Here is a 15,084-nt window from a genome sequence, read left to right on the forward strand (position 1 = left end):
CCCCAGCTCAGAAGGGAAGTGTCCATAGTTATATGCACTATAGTCTGTTGATGTTGAAAAGGTACCCCTGCCAGCAGGTTGTGCCACTTTGTCCACCATGTGAGGGACTCATGGACTTTTAGAGGGAGGGGAACAGACTTGTGCGAACTGCCCCTTGTGTAGTCATAGATAGAGCTTATCCAGTACTGTAAAGGGTGAAAGTGAAGCCTGGCATATTGGACTATGTACATAGCAGCCACCATGTGTCCCATCAACTTTAAGTACATGGCTATCCAAACCATAGGGCTGGTGCTAATGGCTTATATTAAGTCTTGAATTGCCAGAAACCTTTGCAGAGGCGCATAGACTCTGGTGGAAGTAGCATCATGTCTAGCCCCTATGAATTCCAGGTCCTGCGTAGGGTTGAACATAGATTTTTGATGATTGATTACAAGTCTGAGATGACTGAACATCTGCCTTGTGATAGCAACCATGTTGGAAGTCTCTGCCAATGATCTGCCCTTGATAAGGTTGTCAGTGAGGTAAGGGACTATAATGACTCTCTCTCAGTGTAAATGGGCCAGGACTATCACTAGGGTTTTGGAAAATACCCTGCGTGTGGTGGACAGGACAAAGGATAACACCCAGTAATGAAAATGTTCCATGCCCACAGTGAAGCAGAGAAACCATCTGTGTGCTGGGTGGATTGTTACATGGACACATGCATCCTGAAGGTCAAGGGCAGAGAACCAGTCGTTGTGTTCCAGTGCTAGTATTAGGGAAGTGAGCATCACCATCTTGAATCGTTGCTTTTGTAGGTATCAATTCAGGCCCCCAAAGGTCTTGTATCTGTCTCCATCTACCCATTCTCTTCTTCTCTTGTGCGTGAGAAAGTAGTGGGAGTAAAAACCCTTTCCCCTGAATTCTTCTGGTACCCCCTCCACAGCTCTGATGAGAAAGAGGTGGCTGACTTTTGCATGGAGCAGCAACTCGTGAGAGGGGTCTGTAAAGGACAGGGTACATGAGGTGGTAGGTGGAATGGAGAGGAAGGGAATAGGGTAGCTTGACTGAATGATTTCTAGAACCCACTTGTTGGTGATGATGGAGGTCCATTGGTGAAAAAAGGGCCTCAGATCATGGTGAAACTTGTGGGAAGTAGGAGAGTCCAAGGGGGTGACACAGGCTGGTTTGGTGTCCTCAACAAAATCATCAAACCTGCCACCTGGCAGACTTGTAAGTTTGCATCTGATTGGTATTGTTTCAGCACATGGGTGGATGTTATTCTGAGCAAGGTTGGTCAAACATACGTTGCAAGTGTTGGAAGGAATACGTGTGGTATGAGTAATCAAAACTCCTGTGCTATGGAGTGAATCAATGCCATTGGTAGGGAGGTGTATACATTCTTAAAGTGCGGAGTGTTATGTACGAGTATTTGCTTGAATGTAGAACTGATTTGGTCCTTTCAGCAAACAGTTTGGACCTATCAAAGTGAAGATCCTCGACTTTAGTCTAGAGTTCCTTTGGCACCCCTGAAGACTGTAAATAGAAGGTGAGTCTCATAACTACAGCCATACCGGTAGCATGTGCACCTGTATCAGCTACATACAGTGCAATCTGAATGGCCACTCTAGTGGATGCATATCCTTCCTGTACAACGGACTTGAAAATAGGTCTTTTCGATTCTGGCAAATAATTCAGTAAGTGTGCCTATTTGAAATAATTATCAAAGTTGTAATTAGATAAATGAGTGGAATAATTTGCTATATGGAGTAAAAGTGTGGTGGAAGAGCAAACTTTCCTGCCAAAAAGGTCCAGCCTCTTTGTGTCCTTATCCAGTAAAGGTGTCTTAAAAAGTGTGGTACTTTTGATCTGTGGTGACCTGCATCAACCACAAGTGAGTTAGGTGGGCAATAAGTGAATAAAAACTCCATCCCTCTAGGAGGAGCAAAAGAGCTCTTATCCATGCATTTTGTTGGAAGGTGGCTCAGAAGCTGGTATTTGCCAAATGTCTGTGGCAGCTTCCAATATAGCCTCATCTAGATGGATAGCAATTTTGGAGCTTTGGATTGGTCACAGAGTTTTGAGGAGATGCCTCTTTTGCTCCACATCAGCTATTTTAACCTCTTGACTGAGGGCGACATGTTTGAATAACGCATTAAACTGTTTAGTGTCATTGGGAGGGGACCTATCATCTGGTACGACAGCCTCTTCCAGTGAGGACAACAATTGATTGGTTGGGGGAAACAGCTGCCTGGTGGTCGTCGTTGTCCGATACCTGTTTCTCCTCTGGCTCAGAGTGCTGCTGGGGGAGGAGGGAGGGTATAAAAGTGAATAGAAAATGGTGGCGGAGGAACAGGCGAATACTGGGAAGAAACAGAAGCATAGCGGGTGCCTCCTCTAGAAGGTGACCTGTGTCAATAAGATGAATAATACAGTGAGCAGGATCGATGAGGGTGCCAATAATATTCTGGGAGGGGAAGGGTATGCTCTGTATCGTGATGTTCCGTAGCGATCCCTCAAAGACAAATATGGTGAGTGAGGAGACGCCAAATGCCCATAGGGAGAGGTCTAGGTGAAGGAGATGCCGAGAAGGGATGTGGGTAATGGAGAACAACGTGGCGTGTCCTGAGGTGGCGTGAACGACTGCCTTTGTGGAGATAAAGAGGGTGCCAGAAAGAAGGCTAAGCATGGTGAATGGGCGGGAAGGGCTACAGTGCTTAGTTTTTGCAGAAGCCTTCTGTGGCTCCCTGTGAGGAGATCAGCAGCTCTCAGCGCTGGTTCCTCTGATGTAGACTGTCTTGGCGCTGACTCCCCTGGTGCCATCCTCTGCGTCGGTTCCCTCGGTGCCGTCCTCAGCACTGGGTCTTTTGTTGTCAGGCTGCTCAGTGCTGGGTCTTTCGGTACTGCATCTTTTGGCAGTCTGTCCCTTGGCACATGATCCCTAGGTGCTGGTGTCATGGACTGTAGTGTCAGCAAATCTCACAGTGCAAACGACTCTACTGGTACTTTGTGTTTTGAGGCCACCAGCACCAACATTAATCTAGGTGCCAATATCTCTGGGGATCATGCTGCAGCAGGTTTCTTCACTAGTCTCACGATTAAGGTTGATTTTGGTGCGGCCGACTCAGAGCCCTTCTTGTGCAGCTTATCTGAGCTTTTGCATCTGCTCTGCATGACTGCAGGCAGGGATCTTGTCAGTGACACCTGGACTTTCTTGGGCAAGGTCTCTAAGGTTGATGACACTCATCTTTTGTGTGAATGAGCCTCAGAAGAAGCCACAGCCTCTGATGATGAAGGCTGGAAGGCTTTATCAAATAGCAGCATTCGGCACCACATCTCAGTCACAGCAGGCTCTTGCTGAAAGTTAGAGCAGTTCACACATATTTGGGGCACATGGGCTTCACCAAGACTTTTGATACAAGAGGCATGCCCATCTGGTGGTGGCATCGCCTCATGGCAAGGGTCACATTTCTTAAACCCAGGAGAGCCGGGCACATTGGTGCTTCACAGCAGGAAAAAACAACAAAGAACTAACATATATCTTTGTTAATTTTTTTGGGGAGAATAAACAAACAAAAACTTACTGGTATATAAGAAACTTCAGCTAAATTGCTACTTTGATTTCCAGCTTTAACCGGTAACTTGAATTTTCTTCTTTTCTTTTTTTTTCTTTCTTTAAATTAAGAAGAAAAATGGGAATAATTAAAGTAAATAATTATATGCAAAGATTCTCGTGATAGTCTCACTCTAAACGATCCCCATGATGAGAGGAGAACGTTCCATCTGCAGCCTGGGGCAGTTGAAGAGAAACTGGAGGGAGCTGGACTGCGTGTGTGACCAAAAGGGCACAAACAGTGAGGGGCAGCAGCCGCACATGTGTGGGCTGGATGACTACAGCTCTAGAAAGTTCTCCATTCTGGGGCATGGGATGAGCCCAGCACCTGATGTGGAGCACCCACAGGGACCACTTGAAGAAGAAAAAATAGTTTCTTTTACCTAGTCCCTGCGGTTTAATTAGGTTTAGAACCTATCCCTCATGTATACAACATAGACAATGGCAGTAAGAGAAATCTAGAGTTGCCACTGTCATTTTCCCCTATTTTATATTAGATAACACATGACCCTTATTTTGGAACATCATGGCCACAGACCATAATGGTGATGCCATACTTTTTTACTCCCTATTTTATTTCAGCATGACTCAGCTTTTTCAAGGGAACCACATTCTACTAAATTTCTCAAAAAAAAAAAAAAAGTGAGTTCAGTGCAACTTACTTCATAATTAAGTGCACACTAAGTACAGTCAGCCTTAGCTCTTTTGGTGATTTGATAAATCAATTTTTGGTGATTTAAATTGTGATTTAAAAATCCATCAATCCACGCTGTTTTATTTCAAGTCAATATTTTTACAAAGCACAAATGCCTTGAACTAATGAGGGAAGTGTTATTTTTGCTGCTAAACCTCTATCCAGTCCAGTCGTAAAAATGCTCAACAAAATTTGTAAATATTGGCTGAGGGTTTGGCTGTACTTCACAGAACAACTGTTCCTTCAAAGCAGCAAAATCAGAATCTAGTTGTATGGCAGAGCAAGGCAATGCAGGATTAGTCAGTCAAAAATACCTTGCCAAGATTGCTAGTAGTGATTATATCCAGTTAGCAAGCTCTTCTTCACACTAGTTTAAGGTAGTCCACAGGTCTTCACTTGCCTAAAATTCTCAGGATCTTATCTTCTTGCCCAGCTAAAGTTATCAGCCTCAAGCACTATCAGTCTCCTTCCATGGGTCCTCTCTATTTCTGTGCCCTTTCCCTCTAGGCATTTACCATTCATCAGGATTTTCCAGATCTGAAAAAGTGAGTCTGTCCCACAAAAGATCATCATCTAACATACTGTTAGTCTCAGAACGGTAGCCACGTTAGTCTGTATCTTTACCAAACAAAAAAGTAGTCTTTAAAGTGCTACAGGGCTATTTACCACCACAGTTCATCCGCTCTAGGCATTCCAAATTCATTCCTTGCACAATGATCACCAAGCCCTCAGAGATAAAAGACAATATTTGTCCTTCTTTGGAACTTCCCAGTGTTCCATCAGCACGAGTTCCATTTTTTTTTTTTTTTTTTTTTTTTTTTTTTAAAAACACCACATATTTAGTGCTCTAGGACAAGGAATGACAATGCAGGGTTTCATACACCAATGAAGGACATCACTGCCTAACCAATCACTGTTTAACAAATGACAGTTGGTATCTTTTTGGGTTTGTGACATTTAAAAAAAAAAATGAAGTCAGGTGCAGTCAATTTGTCTTGCTGCAGTAGTAGTAGTAAGCCTCTTCCACTCCTACATGTTGGAGCATAGACCATTGATGGCCATTCACCAACACCCCATGTCCTGGGCAGCCCTTTCGCAGTTCTATGCAATATTGTATTACTGTATGCTAGGCACCACAGTCACGGAACAAGATTTGACAGTACTTGGTATTGTACAATTTATGAGGATAAGAACATTTACCTACCACATGGGGAGAGGTATAAGAATAAATTCATTAAGAGATTGTGAGGCTACTCTAATACAGCCATAAAAGCATCCAGGAGGGATAAAATGGTATGTTTATTAAAAAAAAATAGAAGTGGAACAAATATTGAGAAGATTTTTTTGGCCAGTCCTGAGCCAGAAAATTCAGCTACACGTGGGAAAAAAACAGGATACAGTTTCAATACTCAATAGGATTTAGGGCATTTAGTCATCACATTCCTCTTTTCTTCCCCATCCCCCACAATTGCCAAAGCAAGAGACTATTTAATACACAGGGTGTGAGCTGGAAAACTAGGTCAACAGGAGAAAGCATTATTTCACTGAACATCAACTATGCCAGACATTAAGAAAATTTGTGGTAAATCTGCAGTTGGCATAAATTGTCATAGCTTAATTAATTTAAATGGAGCTATGAAAGTTTACACCACTTGAGGATCAGCTCTTTATATACTGGGAAACGTAACTGTCCAATTTTTGATCCAACAAAGTTGGAAATTTAAGTTTATTTAAATGTACAGAGAAATTAAATTACATATTTCCTAATGAACCACAGAGTATCAAATATATTAGATCAGGGGTGAGCAAACTTTTTACATAGGGCCCCACTTTTCAACCCTACAATTAGCAGGGCCCCCCCTGGATGGGCTTGTAAGTGATCAGAGGTTTCCTGGAAAGGACACGACATGCTCCCTCAGCAACAGGAGGCAGAGAAGCAGCAAATAAATCAGCTTTCTGAATGCCACTTTCTCTTTTCAAAAGCTTGGCTTTTATTTTTAGTTCATTCAAAGAAGTGAGACCAGCAAAACAAATTTATGAATTTCCTTTTTTAATCAACTGGACCCAGGGGATAATTTCTCTGACCCTGGCCCTAAACAGTAAGAGGTTGATATCAATTGTGCTAGTTTTGTAATTTACACTGCTTCTTACTGTACAGGATTCTCAGCAGCAAAGAAAATGTGTTCCTCTCTCTTTATACCAGACTCTCAGAAGCGTCAAAGCATGCCCAGCCCAAGGTGTCTTCAGGAATTAAGTCTGAACACAACTTATAAAACAGAGTTAGCATTTGTAAAGGAAAGCCCACAACCAGTGCTTGGGAGAACCCAGCATGCTGCTGAAGGAGGACTTACTTTTTTTGCTGGCACTGCCTGGTGGGAGCAGGGAATGAGCAGCTGGCAGGTACTGATCCAGTCTGACCTGGGAGCAAAAACTGTGTAGTCTTCACAGTGTGAAGTATTTCTGCTTCTCTAAGCACACTGTCCCCCAGACTCTCCTGCTGGCAGCTGCAAGCAGAGCCTTTTATAAGGCACAGAGTATGGTGTGTGCAGTGAGAAGCTCAGCCTGAGTTCACCTGAACACTTGGCCACCACTCACTTCCCCATGGAAGGGTCATAAATCAAGCTTCTGTCCTGTGGCAAAGCCATACTCTCCTCCCAGGAAAGACACCCAGCACCAGTGGGGCTGCCTCAGGCAAATCAAAAAGACAGCTCTCTGCAAAGGTCAGCAAAACCTGAGCAGAATGACAGCAGGGGAGGCAGTGAAAGCTGCCAGAAGGGCACAGCAGGACTTTGCACACCCCTGTATTAGATATTTATTTCCAGGAATCTACACCTTAGGGTTCAGAGATCCCTTCTGTTCTTGTTGTTACAGAAACCTGAATTCTAGTCTCATCTCTCACTCGCTTGCCACTATGAAGTCACTTAAGCTCTATACCAATTTTCTAATTTACAAAACAGAAAAGCTTTCCTATACCCCTCTATCCCCAGAAGCTATAAAGCTAAATTAAGTGTACAATGGGATGAGATCATCACCTGGAAGATGCTGTAGGTGAAAAATACTATTGCAGTGAAAGAAGCCCAAACTCAGAAGCAGTCAAGGATACAACAAATAAAAAGGAGGATTTCACACGCATTAGCCCTAATTTTTCTGGCAGAAGGTCATGCAAGTTACACATTTAGTATGATCTGCTGATTTGATTTCTAGTTCTTTGAAAATGTTTAAAATTATCTGCAACAGTGTTATCTTTGCATAATTGTGTAAAAGCTATTACTTGTGTTGTTGCTTATTTTAGAGTGACCTTGGAAGTCACATTCCATCACTAAATAACTTCAAACACAAACAGTGGGTTTACAACTCTTGCATATTGGGTCCACAATAAGCAAAGAACGTTAGCTAGTCAGGACTTAGCGCAGAAGCAGATTTGACAAGAGCTGGGTACAAACTCATTTGTTTCTGAGACTTATGATAAGCAGGACAACTAATTTGAATTTATAGTATGACATGCCCTATCAAGTCTTGATCAAGAGAAACTGCTGTAAAAACAGGTATGCCAAGACAGGTGCTATAAACATTGTCTTCCAGTTTCACTTGTTATACAGGCTGAACCTCTCTAGTCCAGCACCCTCTAGATCTGACTGGTGCCCAACCACAGCAAACATTGTCTAGCAGCATTAGCAATACTTCCCACTGCTTACTGTGCTCTGAAAAGATCTTTACGGGTAAATTACAGCTAAATAACAGCACAGAACACAAAGCCTAGACGAGCGGCTGTAAATAAGCTTCATGGGATCACGGGAAACTTGGCCACACTTGTGACAATTTGTCATCCGGCTAACTAAAATCATGCCAGATTACTGATCGTACTGGATTAAAGCATGCCCGATTAGAGAGGCTCAACCTGTAACAGATATGCCAAAGTGAAAGATTGCTTGTGTCTATACAATTATATGATCATACCACTCAATACGCAAACTCTCAGTGGTGGATTTTTAGAGAGTATTTAACCTGAGTGTTTAGAAAGCTTAATTCATATTTGTTTGGGATGTGCAAACCAGGATTCAAGTATTTAATTCCAGAGTTCAAAGGCTAGGAGACTAGTTTTCTGTGAAACTTTCTACAATAATGAATTGGCAATTTAAGTGTCAAATTCTGCACTCTAACAGAGTACATGCAGATTAACTTCATTGGTAGCAGGATATTTATACTCAGAAAAGCTTCAAACATTGGGCTCTAGTGGGATGATGGCAGCTACTGAACTATACGGTCATTTCACTCACATTATCAACTCCTCCAGCACAACTGTATAGGACTTAAAACTGTCACAAACAGCTGGCATGGTGTGCACAGGGATAAACTAATTTCTAGAGAACTCCTTGTTTTACGATGACAGATCAATGAAGACAACAAAGTGCTTGTGCTCTTTTGTTTATTATTTACAAAAACAGCCTGAAATATTCCTTTAACCCTTCCTTAAAACATATGAAGGTCCAGGAAGTCAAATCTAGTCCTTGCTGGTTTTGGTGAAATTACTGATGTGCAATGTTGCTTATGTTTAAATGTGCAAGTTACCCATGCCCCATGCTAGGGGAGGATGAAACTCCAAGGATCTCAGCTAATCTGTCCCTCAGGAAAAATGCATTCTGGCCCCATAAACGGTAATCATTTAGACCTAGAGCATGTGGGCAAGACCCACCAGGCGCATAACTGGAAAAGAATTCTCTGTAGTAACGCAGAGCCCTTGACATCTAGTGTTCAGTCTCTAGCAAGTGGGGATGTTAAGAAACCTCTTATTTATAAATATGTCCAAGATATTTGTGTTCCTTTTTCAAAAAAAGCATCACACAAAGCACTTGTAAACAGCATCTATTTAATTAATCTGGCTATCTTTCATTTTATCACTGATGACTTAATTCTACCCATTTTCCATAGCCTCTGGGAAAGGCAAGACCTGAATTTCAGCACAAACAAAAGCCTCACATCTTGCAAGACTTCATGTGTCATAATAAATCAGAGGCAGGCATCTCTCCATGCCTCCTTCACTGCTGTGCAGATCCCCTTTAATTAGGCTCTAAAAAGGTACTACTTGATTTAAAACCCAGGCAGAACTGAAGACCCCCATCTCAACCCTTTGCACCATATAATAAAGATTCAAAGTATGTCTGGCTAACTTGTGCCACAAGCAACTCCATGAATGCTCATCAAGAAATGCTTGTAAATTTTAAAAAATTCATTTGATATCTCCTCCTACAATTATTTTTATATTTAATAGATTATATTCATGGTGATGACCAGGCACAGGCCAAGGATAAAAAACTGGCAACTACAACACCATTCTCTTGAAAGTGAACAGAGACCAACTACATACATGATCAAACAAGCTCCTTAAATACCTAAACCTCATCAGGTAAGAAGTTCAGCACAGTGATCATGAAATAATAAATAGTGTTATTTTTGATCTTTTCCTCTTTATCTTGAGGACATTTCTGGGGGATCTCAGAGTTCCTGTGTCACAGCCAGCGATGAGAGGTTACATGAGATTATGGCAAAAGTCTCCTTTACCAGACTCCACATCTACACTGAGGTGCAGAAGTTAGCCGGGGGTGGGGGGAGGAGGAGGAGGATGAATTCTGTTAGTAAAGTAGAAATTCACAACTATCCAGTCTGTTGCCTCTCATGGAATTCCAAGATGATGCTAAGAGCAAGTGGGACCCAGATGAGGTTTCAGTCTTCATATATGAGGCTTGATCTATACTAGAGTTAGGACAACCTCAGGCAGTTTATGTAAACCCAATTATATCACTATCTAAACTACACCCTTGCTTCTGCCAATACAACCCTCTTACAGCATCAGCATAGTAACTCCACCTCCACAAGAGGCACAGGGCTTATTAACATATGTGTAGTTAGGAAGACACTGAATTCCTTATTTCAGCTGTGGGGCTATGAAACTGACAAGAAAGCAGGTTCCTGTCTCCACAAGTGAACTGCAACTGGGTCTCTTCTCCAAGCGGGGCTGCCACCTATGCTCCCAGTTGGATTCCCACATTCAACAGGCTCCTGGCTCCTCACCACTGTTCCGTGTAAGCTGTGCACTTGTGTGGCCACTCAGAAGAGATTCAAATGCTACCCAGAAAATTAGTGCCCAAATAACCCACACACGTGTATAGTTAACTGCCCCATGTAGTGGTACCTAGACCACATTTCAGAAAAAGATTAAGTGTCCTCTACAGCCTTACTTGAAAGCCAGCTGGTCTTTAGCTCAAGCTATAGAGGTGCATGCGAAAGCTCCAGAGGCCCCAGGTTTGAGCCTGCCTGAGGGCAGCTACATCCACATCTAAGTCGTTTGTTTTCTTCAGCACATGGATGGAAAAGGTTAGAGGGACACTGCTCCCCAACAGGAGTGCAGCTGCCAACTGGACTCCAAGAATGGATCTTCCTACCAGAGGTGAAAATCATCAGGCAGCAGCTGGGCTTCCAACAGGGAGCTGCAAGCCCTGGCTATAAGCCCTCCATCCTGCCACCTGACAGTGGAAGCACTCCTGATGAGAATGTGCACCGCAGACAGAGGGTAGCATGGACATCAGACACCATTTTAATTATTGTGGTGACTGTAAGTTAACCTAACATAGCTTGATTTAAGACTGCTGCATAGATATGCTCTTACACTACTTTAAAACAAAATCAAACCAGAAAAAGACAAACGGAGAAGGAGCGAGGATTCCAGTTACCATGTGTGCATCCAATAGCTGAATCAATAGGGTGAAAATGCTGGTTGCCAGATGTAAGAATTAAGTAGTGCTGGTATCTTTCCTTCCTAAAACTGTTTGACTTCACAATATTTTGAAGACCCTTGCAGTCAAACAGGTATTTTTTTTAAATCTAACTCTAGCCTGTAACGTTTAGACCACAAATAGCAATGTAAGCATAAATAGCAATGCAAACATAAATAGTTTCTAGTGACAAAACAGTGATGCATGCCAACATGCTAAATCATCCTGTGACTAGTTTTTAGAGAATGTGCATTCAGAAAGTAGCCATGTGGTCCTGGGATACTAGAGCAATAAAATTGATCATATAATTTTTTTTATTAGACCCTCTCATATAGAAGCTAGTCCAATGAAATATATTACCTCACCTACTGTATGTCTTGGAGAAACAAGCTACTTCTAACCTGAATTATGAGTATTTATAACAAAAAAGTACATTTAAAAGTGGAACAAATTTTGGAAACTACCTTTTCTGGTTATCTGTAAGCCTTCCTTAATAAAGGTTCCTTTGGACAGAGTACATACAGCACTCTTCATACTAAAATGAGGATCTGGGGAGATTTAAAAAAAGAAACCCACAGAATAAAATAATCAAATTTATAAATGAACGTGGTCATACAAGGCTAACTTTGGAGTCTGCTTAGATTATCTTTACCACACGTCTCTCCTTTTGGAAAGTCTATTTTCACTCCACTGTACCACAATGTTCAGTCTAATTTGCTATTAAGTGATAAAAAGATATCCAAAAATGAGACGGTCTCAGACAACCCTGTTAATGAAATTCTACTGAGTTTTATAAAATCAGCACAGAAATCTATTCATCCAGGTACAATTACACTCACCCATATTTGCAGTAATAAAACCTGAATGGTATCTTACTTGCTTATTAATATAGAGAAAAATAACTTGGCACAAGCAAGCAGACTTTGCAACATTAAGTTTATTGACTTGCAACTGTAGTTTACAATGTGCATTTTAAAAAAAAAACTCAACCTCAATAAAGAGTTCAAGGAACACATTCCCCTTCCTTCAGATAAAGAACTGTTGGCGCCTTCTTGAAATATAAACTCAATTTTCACTTGATTTAGTTAAGGCAACTCCACTAACTAATTTTATGGTACTCTTAGAATTCAAAACTCAGTCATTTGCCATTAAGGCTGTTGCACTATCATGCTCCTGTCAGAGAGGCCATAGTAATGAGGCAATTTGAAGCAAGCTAATGAGGTGCTGATATGCATATTGAGTGCCTCATTAGCATAATGGCAGCCTCACAAACAAACAACTTTTCAGATTGAGAGTGAAGATGGAGGCAGCTTCAAAATAAGCACCCTGCTTCGACATTCCCTTACTCCATTCTAGTTCTGCGGGACTAATGGAACATTGAAGTGTGGCACTTATTTCGAAGCTGCCCCCAATCTTCACTATCAATCTGAAAAAAAATCGAAGTTTTTTCACGTGGCTCCCATTATGCTAATGAGACGCTGCATATGCATATCAGTACCTCATCAGCTTGCTTCAAATTGCCTCATTACCATGGCCCCCTCCAATGGGATCATGGTAGTGTAGCAGCAGCCTTAAATTGACTCCTGACTTTACAATCCTGCGTACCATGTTTAGGAACTGCCAGTCTTCAGCCCTCTATAACTTGGTTTTGGTGATAAACAACAAGCACTCCCGTGGCACCTTAGAGACCAATAATTTTGTTAGGTCATGAGCTTTTGTGGGCAAAACTCACATCCTATTATTGTGAGTAGAAGAAATATTAAATATACCAGAAAGAGAAGAAAACATTACTCTAGGTATAAGACACAACATTAAGAGTGCATTTTTCCTTAGGATAATTTCGCTACTTCATTCCTGAATTCAGGTACTACAGGAGATTCCTCCTCCATTATCCCTGAGGGATTACACAGAGCCATTTTTTCATTGCATGGGTGTTAAATGTTTTGCAAACACATGGGCCTTGCACCATGCTCCCAGTCAGGCTTGTAACTATTACAATGGAATTCTTTAGGAAAATACCTTCAGCTAAGAATGCTTTGCCCTCTTTCCAAACAGGTGTCGTATTTAAAGAAAGGGAGCCACAGTAAAACAGAGAACCCTTAGAATGGGCACAGAATTCATGTGGAAAAAATTATTTTTTGCTCAGAAAGTGTTTAACATTATTCAAATTGAAGTTTCCACATATCTATCTTCACATCCAGATAGATTAAAATTCAGTGATCTAACCTGGTGATAGTCAAAAGCATGACCCTAGTGGCCACTGGCGAGGGCCTCCTCTGTCAGGAATGAGAACAATCTCATAGTTAAATCTCTAATTGCTCCATTGTGCATACACAGAAGAGATTCCTAATCAGTATACTTCCCTGAGGGGACAAGGCTGATGTTCCCTCTAGTTCCTCTAAGAAGGAGTTCAAGTTCCAGGCACCTATGTTGCTCTGGTTCTAAAATCTTTGAGACATATGAACTGGATTGGCTACAGAAGGGCTAAAAGTTTTCATCCCGGGTGTTCCCCCTGCTAGACAGCAGGGCCACAGGCCTGACTGTGGCTACTGAAATGAAAAGGTAAACTATTTGTATTGTGTATTAGATTCAAAAATTGTATAAAGGACCAACCTACTGTCTACCCAGTTGTGCCAAGAACTGGGCAAATACTCAGTAAAACAAAAATAAAAGCTAGGCTCCTCCAGTTTATTTAGTGGTACTGGAATACCTAATGTTTCAACTGCTCTAAGCAGTCAAAATTAATGAGGGCAGGAGATGGGTACAAGTCTTGTGAGACCTCAAGACTTTGGGCAAGGAACTACTTATAACAACTTACAAAGAGTCCTGAGGCACCTCGGAGAGTAAAAAATGAAATAGCTCCAAGTGTGCAAGACTCACTTCCTTAGACAATTGACACAACTTTGTAAACTATTTATAAGAAATAATCAAACTGTCATGCATGCCATCAGCAGCACCTTTTGGCCAACTGTTTCAAAGGCTTCTGAAAGGTCACAAAGCAGAAGCATGAAAGTTTGTCATGTCCATACCCATAAGAAAGTTCTTAATCCATATCAGATGCATCAGTGCCATGTCCTAAGCAAGTTGTTCCCAACATTCAATGGGAAACAATTCCATGGCACACCCACTTTTTTCAGGTGAATTGACTGCTCATAAATGTCACATTTGCTTACATTTACTATAGTTACAGTCTTGTTAGAGAGGTTTGCAACACAGTAGTGCATACATCAAGCTAAATAAGAATCAAATGCTTTAATGCTTCAAATCTACCACAGAAAACACCATTTTCCAACAGGTCAGAAAAAACAGGCAGGAAAGTGAACATGTGCCACACGAGGAATTTTGAGTCATTGAGTAATTCCTGAAAATTTGCATGAGGAGGGGAGTGAGCAGAGGCCTCTCCAGAGAATAAAAGATCCTCTGAGGGGAAAGTGATGAAATTTCACAGCGTACTTGGACAGTTCTCACAGCACACTGGTTGCAAACCACCATGCCCTATACCTTGTGCTGGAGGTACAGTAAACCCTCAATTTTACAGACCCAGATTTAACGGACATTGGGAACAACAGACATCCACCAGACCCCCATTTTTTCTAAAGCCCACTTAACGAGGGCCCATAAAATCCTACATCCTACCCTCCCTGGAAAAAAAAGAACGAACTTACCCCATCCGCCAGAACCACCAGTGCCTTAACAGTCACCACTGCTGGAGCTGCCACACACTCCTCCCACCAGGGATGGGGTGCGTACTTGGGCAGACAGCGCTGGTATGCCCCCATCCCTGGTGGGAGGAGTGTATGGCAGCTCCAGTAGCCATGCCATGGGCTCTGAAAGCTCCAGCTGTGTGGCACAAGGGCAACTGCAGCAACGGCCATGGCAGGCTGCTCCTGCAGCCATGGCTCCTCCTGCAGCCACGGCTCCCCCAGTAGCGGCAGCTCCAGTGGCTCCAGCAAGTTGCCATTTGGCGATGGGGGTGGGGAATCTGAGATAGCCTGGCTGGGGGGACACTAGGGCAAATAGCGTAAACA

The 15,084-nt window shown here is 42.2% G+C and overlaps 1 protein-coding gene across 2 annotated transcripts in view; it reads right to left on the reverse strand.

Annotated features, from left to right (window-relative positions):
- The window catches only part of SERPINE2 (serpin family E member 2), a 41,652-nt gene that overhangs the window by 18,898 nt on the left and 7,670 nt on the right, over window positions 1-15,084 (reverse strand). Inside the window, exon 2 of one of the 2 annotated variants that reach the window (XM_075004408.1) lies at window positions 3,564-3,652. The exons of the other annotated variant lie outside the window; for it this stretch is intronic. The gene's annotated coding sequence lies outside the window, so the exon portion shown is untranslated. The remainder of the gene's footprint in view (window positions 1-3,563; window positions 3,653-15,084) is intronic. 2 annotated transcript variants of the gene reach the window in all.

This window comes from Carettochelys insculpta, chromosome 10 (genome assembly GCF_033958435.1).
Source record: "Carettochelys insculpta isolate YL-2023 chromosome 10, ASM3395843v1, whole genome shotgun sequence".
Lineage (NCBI taxonomy): Eukaryota > Metazoa > Chordata > Testudines > Carettochelyidae > Carettochelys > Carettochelys insculpta.